This window comes from Strigops habroptila, chromosome 20 (genome assembly GCF_004027225.2).
Source record: "Strigops habroptila isolate Jane chromosome 20, bStrHab1.2.pri, whole genome shotgun sequence".
NCBI lineage: Eukaryota > Metazoa > Chordata > Aves > Psittaciformes > Psittacidae > Strigops > Strigops habroptila.
In genome coordinates this window covers 2,131,130-2,145,250 of record NC_044296.2, presented here as the reverse complement: position 1 = coordinate 2,145,250, position 14,121 = coordinate 2,131,130, and the positions used below count along the sequence as shown (strand labels likewise).

At 47.1% G+C, this 14,121-nt stretch overlaps 1 long non-coding RNA gene across 1 annotated transcript; it reads right to left on the bottom strand.

Annotated features, from left to right (window-relative positions):
- Positions 1-11,242: 11,242 nt before the first annotated feature.
- LOC115618153 lies at positions 11,243-12,546 on the bottom strand. The gene is made up of 3 exons (XR_003994747.1): positions 12,304-12,546; positions 12,152-12,217; positions 11,243-12,055 (listed from the first exon to the last, which is right to left on the bottom strand). It is a non-coding gene; the product is annotated as an uncharacterized LOC115618153 (long non-coding RNA).
- Positions 12,547-14,121: the final 1,575 nt, after the last annotated feature.

Here is a 14,121-nt window from a genome sequence, read left to right as displayed (position 1 = left end):
AAGGTGTCCCTGCCCGTGGCAGGGGGTTGGAGCTGGATGAGCTTTAAGGTCCTTTCCAACCCAAACCATTCCGTGGTTCTGTGACCCTTTTGGGAAGCATCAACTACCAAAAGGCTGTCTGGGTGCCTGTTTTCTCCCCAGCTGAGAGCTCAGCTGTTAATGGAGTTCTACATTGTGCCTTTGGGCTGCACATGGTGCAAGCCTGCCTGTGTGATGTGTTAGTGAGCCACATGCTGCTGACAGCCCTTGGGCAACTGGGGATTCATGACTGGTTTCATCAGGAAATATCTTTGCATATTGCCTGTTGCAGAATGTGCACATGGGGGGTTTTGGGGTGGTGGTGAAAGACAACATGTTCATCGCCCTGCTGCCAGGGTGTGCTGATCTGCTGCAGTGCACCAGTTACCAGAGCTGGCACACTCGGGGATGCCTTTGGCATCCCTGGAGCTGGCCCCGTGTGGGGACCTGATGACATTTGGGAGCCATGAGCAGTGAGGACCCAGAGATAGTGGCACCCATGGACAGCAGCACCCATAGGCAGTGAGACCTGATGACAATTGGGAGCCAGGAGCAACAGAGATCTACAAACAGTAGCACCCATGGAAAGTAGCACCTGCTACTGTAGGGACTTGGAACAGGCTGCCCAGGGCAGTGGTGGAATCACCATCCCTGGAAGTGCTCACAAACTGTGTAGAAGAGGCCATCAGTGACATGGGTTAGTGGTGGCCTTGGCAGTGCTATGGAATGGTTGGACTTCATGATTTTGAAGGTCTTTCCTTACCTGGTTGATTCTGATTCCATGAGCCACAGACAGCAGCACCCATGGGCAGTGGCACCCACAGAGAGTGGCACCCGTGGGCCATGGGGACCAATGGGCAGCAGCACCCACCAGCAGCTCTCAGGACGCTGCTGGTGCCATGGCCACAGGTTTTTCATCATCACCAGAGTTTCTCTGTAATGAGGGGAGAGGCAGCCTGTGCCGTGGGACTGGGAGTGCCTGGAATGCCCTGGATGGGAAACTTGGGGTGCATGTGATCAGGGCAGCCCAGGGTGCCCTGGATGAGGGCAGTTTTGGGGTCTCCTAGGTAGGAGGGGGTCTTTGAGTGCCCTTGTTAGGCTCTTGGAATGTCCTGGCCAGGGAGGTGGGAGTCCCAGATGAGACTTATCAGGATGTCCCAAGTTGGGTCTTGTGGTGCCCGTTATGGGCATATGTCCCCAGTGCGGGGGGCGGGCGGGGCGTCCAGCTAGGAAAGATCTTGGGGTGCTGAACCAGTCCAGCCCCACCCAGGAGCTCCTCTAGCCCAGGGAGGGACTGGGGCAGAACAGATGTGGAATGGGGCCCTGCATTTGGGTCTAGGTGCTTGTTAAAGACCAGGGGGGAGGTTTTTGTGCCTTCCTGGGTGGCTGCAGGTGCCTGGGTCATCCCCCACTGGGGGTGTGGTGGGATCTTGCGGCGTGCAGGATGCCAGATTGAGCATCAGCCATGGGCTGCCTGCCTGGTGTGGGTGCTGCTCCATGTCCTGGCTGCTCACAGGGCTCCCTGACACACAGGGACCCACAGCCTGGCAAGTGCAGCACCTTGCAGGGTGCTCCTCATGGGTGAGGAGAAGGGTTTGATGCTGCCTGGGCACCTGTCTGTCCTGCTTCTTGCCCAACTGGCCTGGCTGCTTTCAACCCCTGGAGCCTGGCCCACATTCTCCTCCCTCTGCCTTGGTCCAGCTCTGCCTGTCAAGGGTGCTTCTGCTGTGAGCAGGAGGCAGGACAGGCTCTTGCTTTCTTGTGCTGCTGTGTACCAAAATGATCCCTATGGCTGTAGGGCAGCCCCTAAACGTGGTCCTCTCCCCTGGATGTACGTTAACCTGTGGGGTTGGAGAGTGCTGCTGAAAGCAGGGTCAAGAGGCACAGCATCTGTTGTTTGCTGTGATTGAGGTGCCACCCTGGGCAAAGCCAGGTGGGTTTCTATGCTTAAGCCATTGTAAGTTGCCATGTCCCAAAACACTGACCAGGCTGGGACCAAAGTGGCACCATGGGAGTGCAGCCAAGTGCCCACAGGCCTGCTTGGGTGCCACCCTGGTGCTCTCTCAGAGGAGGGTGGCTGAGAGAATAGCTGGTTGCTCTAGCAGGGATGCTCCTGTGTCCAGCTGGGATTTCAGACTAAAATCTATTATTGCCTTGCTGGGAACCTGTACAAAGTATAATTTTCGCTCCCCCCAGCAGCTACTAAACTACTAACGGTTGCCGTCTGTGAGCCATGCTCTCCAGTGGCCGCTCCGTAGCGTTCTGTTGCATGGCTCACCCACGGCGATGGTTCAGGACCAGCTCCCAAAGCTCAGGAGCCAAGACACGAAGTTCGTGCTGGACATCATTTAAACAGGATGAGCTCCACAACGGTGGCACTAACATGGCAATCCGCCCTTGCTTTACCACCTGAAACTTCATCAGCCTACTGCCTCAATGGTGACTGCTCTTGGCATCTTGGAGCACAGCTTTCGGAGTGCCACCATTCAGCCTTTGCTCTCACAGCTGACGAGCAAACATAGATAACTTGTTGCTGGACATCCCTTAAACAGGATGAGGTCTGCAAAGGTGCAACCAATATGGCAATCCACCCTCGCTTTCCCATCTAAAACTCCATTTGTGAGTAACCTCTCTAGTGCCTGCTCTCTAACATTCTGAGCAGGAGACACTAACTATGATCTTACAGACCCTGCTGCCTCAGCCGAGGAACTAGGACAAGAAAGCTGGTGCTGGGCAAATTCTACACATGGAGATCTCCGCAATGATGCCAGGAACATGGCAATCTGGACTCACTTCGCCACCTAAAACGCCATCTGTGGACTGCGTCTGTTGCCCGCTTTCAATGACCTGGAGCAAGACTCACAGAGCACGAATGTTTAGCCCCTGCCCCAAGCGCCGAGGAGCCAGGACAGAAAGATAGTGTTGGGTATCAGTTAAACAGGATGAGCTCTACAACGTTCCACCGTTATGGCAATTTGCCCTCACTTTTCCACCTAAAATTCCCTCTGCAATCTGCCTCTCTGCTGCCGTCTCAAGCTTCTCTTGGACAGCTCACACAGTGCAAATGTCCAGCTCCAGCTCTCACAACTGATGAGCCAGGATTGAAAGCTGTTGCTTTGCACCACCTTCACAGGATTAGCTCCTCAACGGTGCCACCAACATGGCAGTCCACCCTTGCTTTGCACATAAAATTCTATATCTGCTTACTGCCTCTCTGGTGACCACTCTCTAACGTTCTGTGCATGGCTCACAGTGTGCAAATGTCCAGTCCCTGGTCTCACAGCCGAGGAGCCAGGACAGAAAGCTGGTTCTGGGCACTGCTTAAAAATGGTTGGCTCTGCAATGATGCCACCAACATGGCAATCCGCCCTCACTTTGCCACCTCAAACTCCATCTGTGTACTGCCTCTCTGGTGCTGTCTCTCTAGCCTTCCGTAGCACGGCTTACAGAGTGCAATCGTCCAGTCCCTGCTCCCACAGCCGAAGAGCAAGGATAGAAAGCCGGTGCTAGGCATCACTTAAACAGGATGAGCTCCGCAACGGTGCCTCCATCATGGCAATCCACCCTTGCTTTGCCAAGTAAAAGTCCATCTGAGTACTACCTCTGCAATACCCAGTCTCCGGAGTTCTGTAGAGTGGCTCACAGAGTGTGAAGGTCCAGCCCCAGCCCCCACAGCCGAGGAGTCAGGACAGAAAGCTGGTGTTGATCATCAGTTAAACAGGTTTAGCCCCGCAATGGTGCCACCAGCATGGCAATCCACCCTTGCTTTACCCCGTCAAACGCCATCAGTGTACTATCTCTCTGGTGCCCACTTGTGGAATAATTACTGAACATGTTTTAGAAATTAAACATATTTGAAAATGTCTCATTGTTCACACAAAACGGAAAGGTATGAAATTAAAAGGACTTCCAGGGTATGGCTCGACTGCACTTGATATGCTAGGAATTCACTCCACAGTGGTTCCCGTGGCAACACTGCTTGATGCAGGATGGGGCGGAGTGGATATTCTGCGGTCAAGCTCTGTCGTAACACAAGCAGAGATGGAACTAGGTGGTATGAAAAACTGATAAGGACTTGTAAGCTGCACACTTGCTACCCTGAGCCAACAGTCTGTCATCTTTTGACAAAATGTTGTCCTTTGTGCAAAACTTGCTTCATTTTGAATATATTTTAATACAAAAACACGCCTCCATCTCCAATGCTACACTCCTCCAAGGTGAGACCACCCCTCCTCGAGCATGCTCTTTGAATTCTCTTTGGTATATACGTTTAAAAGTGAAGCGAGAGAATTTTACACCAATAATAATAAAGGTATGTATGTATGACTAGAGTCACTTAAGCTCCACCTTGAATGTGAAAAATAGTATAAAAATGGCCCAAGGAAGGGGAAATATCAGGGAAGACATCATCGTGGACAAGTGAAGGAAGATTCCATCAGCAGGTTACCCTGGACTTCTGGGACCGGTCGATGGGCTGGACCTTTCTTCCCGCCCCCCTCTCCCCATAGGGAGGCTTTTGGGTAAGACTTGCACTGTATCAGGTGCTTCCCAGGAAAATTTGGACTCTCCATTTAGAATCACTTTCTACTTTTATATTTTTAAGCCAGGCTGCAACTTCATAACTTTGTCTTGCGTTTGTACATTTCAGAAGCCTTTTATTTGCATGTGCTTTTTGTAGACAGTGTATTTATCACCAGCAATCCATAAGAACCTATATTTATTATTTCAGTAAACTGCACTGTTTAATTAGATAATTTAATAGTTTTCTCATTGAACGAGACCAAATCCTTTAAGTGTGGCCGTGTTAGTTCATGAGCACGAGTAGGTTGAAGGTGCAGTGTGCTATTAGTGCATCCAGAATCATGATTGTTTACAATCACTGATATAGTGGTAAATTGGGCATCACTCAGAATCTAAGCCTAGCCTCACCCAGCCCCTCTAATATCTGAGGACCAGCTGGAAGTTAAGGGGGTTTATTTTCTGCCAAATTTTTTTGTCTCTTAATGCAACACAAAATTGACATAGTCAGCAGGATTGCCATGGATAAACTGCTGTAAAAATACAATTGTACCTCTTCCCCAGCTGGGAAGGAGTGGGCCCAAAAATTTTGGAAGTATGAAGAGAAATTGGTAGAATGTATTGAACGCTGCCAAGATTCACAAAAGCTTAGATTTGGAAAAGGTAAAAATGTATTTGTGCAGTGGTGTTTATCTTGTGCATGACAAGAAGCCAAGAATACCCCTGCTCCTAATCTGGTTTCTGCCGTAGAATATGCAACTCTGAAATCAGAAAATGAGGTGCTGAAGTCATCATTAGCTTTTCACTAGGAGATAGTAGAAAAATTAGGAACTTGGGGTGATCAACTTGCGAGTGAAAATGAAAAATTAGAAGCTCAAACTGATCAACTTGTGAGTGGAAATGAAAAAGTAGTTCATATTCAGGCCTGAAAGTAGGATATTATGTACCCAAGCTGATCGACTTGCGAGTCAAAATTATCAACTTAAATTGCTACTGGAAAAGGTGAATGGGCTTTCAGATAAGATGCAACCTTCTGCCCCGGTCCAGCAGATTCGTAGGTTAACGCGTTGCCCAAATCAGACTGGAGATTTTTGGTCCAACAGTGATGATGATGGTGATGAGGTGATGATGAGGTGAAAGGGACCCCCCAGTCCTCAATTGATTCCCTCAAGACCTCTGGTTAAAACTGAGACTGCTGTCGATAGCGATGAGGAAGTCCACACCATTGCACGCACTATGCCATGGTCACCAACAGAGTTAATGAAATTAAGGGAAAAATACTCAAGATGGGCAGGAGAGTCTGAGACAGAGTATCTGTGGTGAGTTTCCCCAGGGAGGAGATGTGATTATGTTAAATGAGGAAGGAACAGGAGATTTTTGGGGACCTGGAGTGCTCTTAACCACCTTGCCAGGAGATAATTGTTATTCCCTAACTGCTGGAGCGGCATACTGGCAGGCGATACGGACCCACAGGAGAGAGGGTCGATCCAAGCCAAGGGCTACTCTGATCTAGCTGAGGCAGTACGGAAAGCAGCTTTTATACAAGCGATCTCTAATAGAGATGAGTTGCGGAAATCCCCCATGTCAGCGCCTATTGACCCGGACCAATTAAATCCTCTCATCCGTGGTCTCTCTGATTGCCTTAAGACATTCATAGTCTTCGTATTCAGGACTGCACATGAGGTCAGGGTTGTAGGCGAGGCCAGCCGGCCTACGTGCTAAACTGGAATTAATTTGTACATGAAATAGACAAATAAGGCACCAAATGGGCTCGTCGGTTCATCCATGGGGAACCCCCCATCACACCCGAAGGATTCACCAAGTCCACACTCAAAATTCTAAATCTGACCAAATTAACACCCAAAATTCTAAATCTGATCGTATTTCTACTCAAAACTCTAAATCTGAAGGGAGGTTTAAAGCTAACAAGGGACCGAATGAGTTGTGGCATAAAGCCCTAGATCTGGGTGTGCCTCGACAATTCCTGCATGGTGCCTCTACAGATGATCTTGGTATATTGGTCCAACCTTATCTAAAAGGTATAACCCGGTAGGGGAAAACTGTTTAACTAGAGTCCCTGATCCGTGAGGAAAGCATGCCTTCTGCATCGGAATGCAACTTGATCGATCTGTCAGAATTCCAGCCAAAAAACTTCCATCCCCAGGGAGGGCAGTGAGCCACCCTGCCCAGAAGGTATTAGTGGTACAGTGGCTCTCTGATAAAAACTCTGAATCTATTATTTCCATCCCTGTCAGACTCCAAAAAATATTGGTAGAATTTCTCACTGATACTGAGGCCCAAATATCAGTGATCACCAATAGACAGCACAAACCCTGGGTATAAAATCTACCCGACGCAGGGTAAAATTCACAGGAACTGATGGTGTGGTAAAGGAATGCCCCACTGCAAAAATAACCCTCTGGTTGCTGGAGGAATGGGGACTGACCTGGGCAGAAGAATTGGTGCCGCATATACTAACCTTCTAGGATTCGACATATTGCGTGGACAAATATGGAAGCACCCAGATGAAACTTTTGCAGGACATGAAAAAGGATCCGGCACAACGAGGTTGAGTCTGCTAGAAACATTCATACCCTTACCTCCTTTTAAAGTCACCAATGTTCTGCAATACCCATTGCCTGCAGCAGCACTTACAGGGGTTGACGGGGTGGTGATGGGGTGGTAACAGAGTTGGAGAACAGAGGCATCATTAAAAGAACTCACTTGCCTTATAATTAGCTGGTGTGGCCAGTAAAGAAACCAACCCGGCAATGGCTTTTCACAGATTATCAACAGTTAAACACCAATACTGCACCCCTAACCGTGGCAGAATATTGCCAAAATTGTGACAATGATACAAGGAGCTGCCCATTCTTGGATGACTGCATTAGATGTTAAGGATATGCTTTTCATAAGGAATCCAATATACTTTTAACCGACTTCCACTAGGATATAAACATTACCCTGCCAATTGCTGACAATTCTTTGGCTAAAGTATTAGCAGAGATTCTTGTTCCACCTGACAACACAGTATACCAGTGCATTGATGACATCCTGATAGGGGAGAGAACCAAGAAAGTGTAAAAGACACAATGGAAAACATTTGGGGAACATTACTTGCACTAGGCTTGGAAATTCCGGACTCAAAGTGTCAGTGACCTGCACAGGAGGTCAAATTCCTGGGCATCTGGTGGGTTAAAGGAGCTGCTTCCTTCCCTCAGGACACCCTGGAAAAACTAGAACATGGACAAAATCCACCTAGCATAAAGGAATTACAGCAAGTTTTGGGCATAAACACATTCCTGGCTTTTCCATTGTTGCCCGTCCCCTTTACAGTTTGCTCAAAAATGTGTCCAAAGTGACAACTGGTCACATTTTACAACCACAGTAGTACAAGACTGGGCCAAGAAAGAAGGGATTCGATGGGTATTCCATACTCCCTACTATCCTTGGCCTAATGGTATTGTGGAACGCACCAATGGATTGGTTAAGCGTTTTGCAAAAACTCATGCATCTAGGTGGCATTTGCAACTGAATGATGCCATTTATCAATTGAATAACAGATGGAGTGGAGATGGCTGTAATCTCCCCAAAGGTTCATACTAAACCAGAAGAATACGTTATGGGACTTCACACTGGACAGCCTATACTGGTGAAGATGTCCCAGATTGGAACAGTACCAATGGTATTAGTTACACCCAAAAATCCCTATGCATGGGAAGCCAAAGACAGTTCAGGAAAGATACACCTGGTGGATCTCACCTTCTTTTTAACTCCGTCAGTGAAATAAGACCAAGCATGTTTCTCTCTCTTTTTTGTGTTCATAGCAACCCTAAATGACAGACCGATTAGCCTATGCTAACCTTGAGTGCATCGAGGGAATCTTGTCACTCATCCTACCCGTAATATTATTTTTATTGTGCATGATTATCTGCAAACCCAGGTTTTAAGATGATGAACCAACGGATTGAATCAACGGCATTATGTCTTATCTTGACAATGCAATTCTTTTTTAATTTGTAGTGAGAAGGACCTGAAGTGGTCATGGTCCCAAGCCTATGTTAAATAAAATGTGATACTGGGAACACCAAAGGAAAAGTTGAATTTGGCCACTGTGGTTATGTGCAAAACCAAGGTGCTTCCAAAACATGAGTGGGCCTGGGACACATGGTATCCATCCCTGAGGGGTAAAGCAGGAGGAAAAATTTGAATAGGGTGTAGAATCATCACCGGGTCAACCCATGAGAAGGTCACAAGAACTGTGGTATTTGACACTTTCTCAAAACCGGTAGCAACCAAGTTTTTTATTACCGATGGGTGGGACTGCTGGTATAATTTTACCTTTGCAGCACCCATTATGATATTTTGTCTTTGGCGACAGCACGCAATAGCACTGTCATTCAGATTCAAGATAGCTGTAGTTGAGTTTGACTCAACTTAATCTAGCCCCACACACCCCATTTGAAACACTGTCAGTAACCACACAGAAACCACCTTATTAGGTGGAATTAGGAATTTACCCCTTCACACCGCAGTTGTTGGTGATGACCCATGGGATAATGCATTGTCCAGAGACACTGCGAGTGTTGGAATATCACAAAACAAAAAGGATCTAAATCTCTCCACTCTGGTCATGCAAGGAAGTGAAACATATTCTAGAGATGAATGGAGCTGGAAAGACTCTTTCCGGATGGCTAAACTTCAAGCCATTCCAGGGAGAAAAATACAAATTAGTTGTCAAGTAACCAATGAGTCTACTCACCACAGACCCACTGAAATTAACACAATCCATGTAGACTCCACCAGATCAAAGAATCATAATACTGAATGTTATAAAATAACGGGCTGAAATTCAGATTGTTGGTACAATTTCACTTTTACCAAACCTATAGTGGTATATTGTCTTTAGGGTCACGGAGGCATGGAACTATTATTTGAATTTACGATTGACACAACAATGCCTGTGCCAGCTGTAGAAGACACAGAAACCATACCCCAACAAATTTTTGAAAGTGTATTTACTTGGCCTCCTATTAGTCTAACTCTTTACATTTTCAACATTGGTCCTTATATCATCAAAAATACCGGTCAACAACAAATACTATTTAACTCGTCATATTCCCTCAAGCGAGTGGAACTATCAATGCAGATTAACATCTCTGTGATCAAACCTACCTGCTCACCATTCCTGGGTACATCTTATGCAGGATGGTCAGCACGGTTACATGGACGAACACTCACCCCCTCAAGACAATCAGAGAGAGATGTGACCAGCACCTTAGGAACTGGACTGGGAGTCTTAAACAGCATAGGCGCTGAAGTACTTGCCAACAAACTAGTCACAACAACCGGTGATCTAAACAAACTGAAATATCCTTTGCAGTCCTCTCTTCTAGCTTGGGAAATCACCAATGGAAATTACCAATGGCTTTTATCAAATATATTACCTCGATGGGAAGAAAGGAGTGACAAGGACCACCAGCTGATCATAAATGCACTTGGTGTAGCCCAAAACAATGTTTCTCTGGCTCTCAGTTTTATCTAAGCCCAACTGTGGATGCAGTCAATGACAGCTGCAATTACAAGGGAAAGTGAAGAAGGCACCTTGCCCGCTGAAATTTGGAAAATAATATGGGATAATGCAATTGAATTTAAGAGGCAATTTTAGTCTTGGTGATAACTGGTTAATTTCACGTACGATCCCACTGAGAGTAAAGTCACTGCTTTTGTCTTAATATGCAATGCTTCAGTATGCACTATATACCCAATCCTTGTGGTGGGGTTGAATCACCATGGAACTAGACTCGATCCAATAGAGCATAGAGTATGGGCACAACAGAACGGAAATAAATGACAAACTGTTGGCATTGGCACATGCACTACACGAAACCAACAGGGATTTATTTGTGAGAGTAGTACCATTAAAGCACAAGACATTTGCCTTGACACTGAACAAAATGTTTGTCATTTTGAGATACATCCCAGTGAAATTCCAGAAACTGTGCTCATATATATTGGAAAAGGGTGTGTTTGCATAAGAGCTCTGTAGTTCTGTACTGATACATGACATTGCTATAAACATAAAAAACCACTCAAACCTTCATGTTTTTAACTTCACTGACATAATTGGATGTGATTTTAATTACTGAGCTCCTGTCACATCTCACTAATTGTTGCAATCAGACTATACACTGACTAATGATCTACTGCTCACCCCTACTGGGCGAACCTTATGAACCTCACATTGGTGAAAAGCTGCTACACCATAATGACATGAAGTGGTTGGTTGATCCGGGCCAAGGAGAGTGGACAAAGAACTCTAATTACCGTTCCCTATGATGTGGAAGAAGTCCATCGAGTGCTGGAAAGAGTCAAGAAAGACGGAGGACATGAATGGTGGGACACTCTTTTTGAATGGTCACCAACCGCCACAGGGATTCTCAACAGGATGCTCCATCCTGTTGTGGTTTTGCTAATGCTCATTGGTTTGCCTTTACAATTGCTTTATATGTTAGACTTTGTATTATGATGAAGCGCTTAACTCGTTTGATATCCCCACAAGATGTATATGTACTTGACAATCCTCACCCAAAGAATATATGGGATATAGAATCATAGAATCATATTCCCAATTCCTTCTGAAAATCGTGAAGCTTGAGTGACTACAGTCACAGGGTGGAATATATGGAATAATTACTGAACATGATTTAGAAATTAAACTTATATTTGAAAATGTAGCATTGTTCACACATAACAGAAAGGTATAAAATTAAACAGACTTCCAGGGTAAGGCGTGACTGCACTTGGCATGCAAGGAATTCACTCCACAGTTCCCATTGCTGGGTACCTGCTCTGTGCTCCAGGACACCCGAGAGCAGGCACCAGAGAAGAGAGGCAGTACGCAGATGGAGTTTTAGGTGGGAATGTGAGGACCGAGAGCAATGCTGGTGGCACTGTTGTGGAGCTCCGTATGTGTGTAGAAGATGCCCAGCACCTGCTTTCTGTCCTGGCTCTTCAGCTCTGGGAGAAGGGGTCGGCTGTTCGCGCTCTGTGAGCCGTGCTCCAGGACACCCAAGAGCGGGCACCGGAGAGGAGAGGCAGTGCGCAGATGGAGCTGCTCCACTGATTGGAGAGCCAAGGAGTGATCAGGAGGACCCACTCACCCTTTAATAGCCCCATATGTCCAGTAACTAAAGTATAATACAAAACCAGTACTACCACCAATAATAATAAGACAAATAACAAGGAGTAAGAACATGAAGCTAAAAGGGCAAAGGAAAAAAAAAAGCAATAAACACAAGTGATGCACAATACAGTTGCTCACCACCCACCGACTGATACCCAGCCCGACCCGAGCAGCGATCTGGGCCTTCCGGGTGGCTCCTCCCGATTTTATATACTGGGCATGACGTGCTGTGGTATGGAATATCCCTTTGGCTAGTTTGGGTCAAGTGTCTCTGCATCCTCATGGGCCAGATAGCTGGGACGTTGCTACAGTGACTGGGCTCCTCTTCATCACCTACAATACAAAAAAGCCATTAGCAAACAGACCACCAGCCATCATGGTCGCAGCAGCCAATGCCAATCTCCCTCCTCAAAAGCATATCCTGTTCACCTGCTGTGCAACAACTCCCAACTGCGCTCAACTGTGCTCCAACATGGTGCTCATCAGCTGTCGGACCTAAGATACCAACAGAAACAAAATCACTGTTGCACTGGCAAGGATTTAGCAGCCCCACAGCCTTCCTCACTATCACCCCAACTCACCTCTAGCAGCGTTTCTGTACCGGGAGCCGGCGACAAGCACACCTGCGTAACCTCACGGGCACGGCAGCATCGCGCTGCCGTTACCGGCAAAACACGAAGCAGAGCCCGGTGATGCCGCCTCAAAACGCGCAGCGCCCACCTGCAGTACCGCCATTCATCCGGGAAACAACGCGGCCGACCGCAATCCGAGTGCCGAGGGACTACAGCTCCCGGCATGCCTCGGGGAAACAACATGGCCGAGGGGAAGTCCCGACGGCCGGTACAGCGGGTCCCTGCGCGCCGCTAGGGTGGCGCTCCCGGCTCTCTGGCACTGCGGGGACACCGTCGTTGTCTCTCTTCCCCCTCTATATTCCCCGCAAGCCGCGCAGAGCGCCAAGCGCAGCCCAGCGCGGCTCCGGGCAGCCCCCGCCGCCGGCTCCGATATGACTCTGGTCATCCCCGCGCACGCCTCACCGCTCCGCGCCTCGGACAGGGACGCCAACGGCCCTGATCTCCCACCGTCGCCCCGGCGCTGGTCCTGCGCCCGGCTCCAGTCGGTGCAACCGCAGCCCGGTGGCACTCGGCGGCTGCTCTGTCCCATTCCTGGCTCACACCAGCTCCTCCACTGCCCCCAGGGGCAGGGCAGCCACCCCTTAGGAGGAAGGAGGTGTCATCATCTGCTTTACTGCCCGCACTCGGGGCTCCTCCAGCCATGGCCCGCAGCTGCAGCCCCGCAGGAGGAGGGGGCCATCGCCTGACCTCCTCCGGGCCCTGTCACAGTCCCTCAGCCCGTGCAAAGGTGCATCGATCCTGCTCCCCTTCGCTTCGTTGCCCAGGGTACACAGTTGGTCCTTCTGTACCTGCAAAAGGTACATATCCAACAGGTCACCCAGATGAAGAGCGATAGTTTAACAATTCCGGAGCTCTTGTTTCCATTTAATTATGGCCTCTAGTGCCCAAGTACAGCCTGCCATTAAAAACAGTCATTCCCTCCTTTTTAAATGTTCTTTGTATGTCTATTTCTATTCCCATCACTGTTTCATCAGAATTATTACTTGCCTGGCTTTCTATGTCTCTCCTGTAGTTCACTGTTCTTATATTTTAGGTTTTCCCTTTTATTTCCCTAATACCCATTGCTTTGTAAATGTTCTTTATCAGCCTACTTTTATTCCTTTTCTTAATTATTTCTTCTCTTTCCTCAGTACTGTCACACTTAAAGTTTTCTGTCTATTTCTGAGTTTTATTTGGCTTTCTGCCTTACAATTCTTTCCTCTCTTCACCATTTGGCTTCTAATATTTCTAGTTTTAGCTCCTTTGCTGTCTGTATTTTTAAATCACAACCCCCTCCCAGTGCTATCACTTTTAAAATGTTCATTATATGTCTCCATTCTAATTCACCATCACTAATTATTATCTTATTTCTTTAATCACCCTTGCTTTTAAAGTGTTCTACTTTTATCCTGTTCACTATCTTTATTTTGCTGCCTTTTAATAATATCTCGTTTTATCTCTGTGCCCTTGCTTTTTAATCTTCTTTCTGCATCTGTGTTACTTTGCTCTCCGTATATTTTAACTTTTCCCTTTATTTCCCTAAAATTTGATGCTTGTTTAATTTTTGTTCTATGCCTACTTTTATTCCCTTTACTCTTTTATAATTATTTGTCTTTCCCTAGAGCCGTTTCCTTTAAAATTCTCCTTCTACTTCTCCATTTTTGTTTGCTGTTGCCATTTCTTTTTAAATGCTTCCTTATTTCCTTAATCACCGTTAATAACAATAAGAATAAAATTGCTTTTATTCTTGCTGTCTTACAGTCAAGCCCCCGAGTTCCCTTGCACATC